This window comes from Siphateles boraxobius, unplaced genomic scaffold, assembly GCF_051911475.1.
Source record: "Siphateles boraxobius isolate OS27281-9 unplaced genomic scaffold, OSU_SipBor_1 26, whole genome shotgun sequence".
NCBI classification, from domain to species: domain Eukaryota; kingdom Metazoa; phylum Chordata; class Actinopteri; order Cypriniformes; family Leuciscidae; genus Siphateles; species Siphateles boraxobius.
This window is the reverse complement of record NW_027508876.1, coordinates 21,854,476-21,858,327: the sequence shown is the minus strand read 5'-3', so window position 1 is coordinate 21,858,327 and position 3,852 is coordinate 21,854,476.

Genomic DNA, 3,852 nt, shown 5'->3' with positions numbered 1-3,852 from the left:
TCTCTCTGTCACTTTCTTAGTGAAATTAATACATCTCTTTCTCTCCTACTTTTTACTTTTGACTTTCTTAAATTATACATGCATCATTCTCCGATATATGGATTTTATGCTACACTTATTCACATTATTTATAACGTAAGAGCGGGTGCGACCATTTATAACCGGAATGTAGTTTTATCCTCTTTTATTTTACCAGTACAAAAACAGTCCATTATACTGTTATATTGCAAACTACATGTTATCACATTACCGGTATTCAATGCATTATAATAATCATAAACACAATGGTTTGTAGTGCAAATAGTTTTACTTTTTTATTCTTGTGGAACCCTATAAAAGAAAATTAATCGAAATTCTCAGACATTTAGATAAAATAGTTTAATTCCGTGTTGCAAAATTATGTGGATATGAGCAGCTGTTTTGCTTCAACTATAAGAGCGATTAGTATGGCTATCCATTATAATGAAAACCTCTGTTTTAATAGTGAGCAAAAGCTCCTGCTACAGTAGTTCCCTGAAAACGTCTCGGGTTATGACTATAACCCTTGTTCCCTGAGAAGGGAACGAGACACTGCGTCGAGAATCGACACTTTGGGGACGCTCCCTTAGCGTGCGCCTCTGAAGTAAGAATAAAACTAATCCAATCCTGATTGGTGTTGCGTCGTGATGTAACATTTGACGGCATAACCGGATGCATAAAAGTGACGCTGACACACACACACATCAGCTCCGCGATGAAGCAAGACGCTCTAAGGCCTCGAGGGGCGTGGCAGGACGACGCAGTGTCTCGTTCCCTTCTCAGGGAACAAGGGTTATAGTCATAACCCGAGACGTTCCCTTTCGAGGGAACTCAACACTGCGTCGAGAATCGACACTTTGGGGAACGAATGCCCACTAAGCCACGCACCGAAAACAGGCCTGCCCCGGAGTGAAACTGATTCAGGCACTCAGCTAGGACGAGAGCACGTGTGCGCCAAGCGTACTAGGGAGGTGCAGACTATAGAACCTAACAAAAGTGTGTGGGGTAGCCCAACCGGCTGCCTCACAGATCTCCTTGATGGGAACTCCCGAAAGGAGGGCCCTAGAGGACGCCATGCCTCTAGTAGAATGAGCCCTAACGGCCAAAGGTGAAGGGAAATTCCACACCTTGTAGGCCTACTTATGGTTTGTATAGCCGGGAGCCCCTAATAGGTGATCCAAAACACACTACAGTAGGTCCGACCTCCTCCAAGAAGAGGACCTCTCAAGGTAATACTCGGAACTCTGACTGGCAGAGCAAGGAACCTCTCCTTTTCTGCCGACACATGAGGTGGAGGATGAAATACTTGCAGGACCATGGACCTAGCCATGATAAATTGCACTTAAGGCACATAGCTGGGTCTCGGATGCAGGATGGCCTTAACTCCGCCGGGGGCACACCCCAAGCAAACTGGCGATAATGCCAGGACTTGGAGATCTCCCAGTCTCTTTAAAGAAATAGCTAAGAGAAAGGCTATCTTGAACGTGAGGTCCTAGGCGAAGCCGACTGGAGGTATTCGAAGGGAGCCAGGGATAGCCCTTCGAGAACCACCGCCAGGTCCCAGGAAGGAACACTGGCCCTGACTGTCGGTCTCGTCCTCCAATACCATGGAGATATAGTATGACCAGTTGGTGCCTTCCTAAAGGCCCAACATTTAGTGGTGCATGGAACGCCGCAATGGCAGCCACGTACACCCTACGTGTGGAAGGGGAGAGATTCGCAGAGAAACAATCTTGAAGAAACTCCAGAACTGAAGCCATTGGGCAGTTAACTGGGTCTAACTCAAGTTCTCTACACCAAGTAGAAAAATATTTCACTTGAGGCCATATAATCTCCTAGTGGACGGAGCCCTAGAGATAAGTATGGTTTCGACCACCCCAGATGATAGACCAGCATCTAGGTACTGAGCCCCCTCAGAGGCCAGACCCACAATTTCCACAGCTCTGGATGAGGATGGAATATAGTGCCCTCCGCCTGAGACAACAGACCCCTCCTCAGAGGAATCTGCCATGGCGGAGCTGTCAGGGGTGAAATTAAGTCTGAAAACCATACTCGGGCTGGCCAAAACAGGGCTATCAGAAGAAGACTGATGCCCTCCTGACGGACCCTCTCCAGGACCCCCGGGAGCAGAGCGATCGGGGAGAAAAGCGTACAGGCGAAGCCTCGGCCAAGCCTGTACCATGGCATCCAACCCCAGCGGGGCTGGATGAGTGAGGGAGAACCAAAGTGGACAGTGGGATGGACGTCCCTCGAGACGCAAACAGATCCACTTCCACTGGTCCAAACCTCTGCTATATGAACTCCACCACCTCTGGATGGAGTCTCCATTCCCCGGGCCTCAGCCCCTGCCTCGACAGGATGTCCGCTCCCTGATTCAGATCCCCCGGGACATATATTGCTCTTATAGATAATATTTTCCCTTGGGGCCATAAAATGATCTGATGCGCCAATCTGGATAGAGGGCGCGATCTGAGTGTCCTTTGTCGGTTTAGATAAGCTACCACTGAGACGTGGTAACCTTTGATGTCTGTGAGGAAGCTCCTCAGAGCCCTGAACACAGCCAACATCTCTAGGCAATTTATATGCCAAGAATGATGATGGTCCTGCCACAGACCCCTGGCAAAGCGGCCGTCCGAGACCGCGCCCCAGCCAGCGAGGGAAGCGTCTGTCGAAACAGTTTCCCGGCGACATGACGCCCCTACCACTAGCCCCTGGGACAAGAATCAAGGTTTCTTCCATATTAATAGGGAACGAAGGCATCTGCGCGTAACCTTTATTATATGGAACGGATTCCCCTTGGGGAAAAAACCCTTGGCTTAGAGCCACCACTGAAGGGGCCTCATGTGAAACAGGCCCAAAGGAATTATGTTGGATGCCGCTGTTATGAGGCCCAGCAGTCTTTGAAATTGCTTTACAGTGATGGCCTGGCCTAGCTTTATCCCGGACACCATGGCCAGGATGGATTCGATACGAGCGGGAGACATACGTGCCCGCATCGTAACCGAATTCTATACCACGCCCAGAAGAGTAGTCTTCTGAGCTGGGTCCAACACATTTTTCTTAGTGTTGAGCCTCAACCCCCGGTTCTGAATGTGGCCAAGGACGGCATCTCGATGCCGAACTGCCATTTCTCGAGACTGGGCCAATATGAGCCAGTCGCCGATGTAATTCAGTATACGGATGCCCTGAAGCCTCAGTGGAGCCAGAGCCGCATCCATACACTTTGTGAACGTGCGGGGAGAGAGTGCTAGGCCGAACGGAAGAACCCGATATTGGTATGCTTCGCCCCCGAAAGCAACCTCAGGAACCTCCTGTGACATGGAAGGATGGAGACATGAAATAAGAGTCTTTTAGATCCATCGTGACAAACCAGTCCTCGGATCTGATATGGCTCACGATAATGGGAATAGTAAGCATTTTGAACCTGAATCTCCTCAAAGAACGATTCAAAAGCCCTAGATCTAAAATTGGCCTCAGTCCGCCATCCTTCTTTGGAACTATAAAGTACCGGCTGTAAAACCCGGACTCCCTGTCTGGTAGGGGAACACATTCTATGGCCCCTAAATTCCAGTAGAGTCTGTACCTCTTGTTCCATAACCCGAGCCTGTTCTGGAATCACTGCAGTCGGTACCACCCCAGCAAACTAGGGAGGTCGGGCACCGAACTGCAATCTGCTGCTAGAACAACCTCGATTGTTTCACGGGGGGGGGGGGGGGGGGGGGGGGGCAGCCCTCAGAGGTCCTACAATTAGGACCTCTTCGCCTGAAGGATGGCCCTCAGGTCACCCTTCTGGCTGGAGGACTTCGGTTGAGAGTGCTTCCTCTGTTTGCCAAA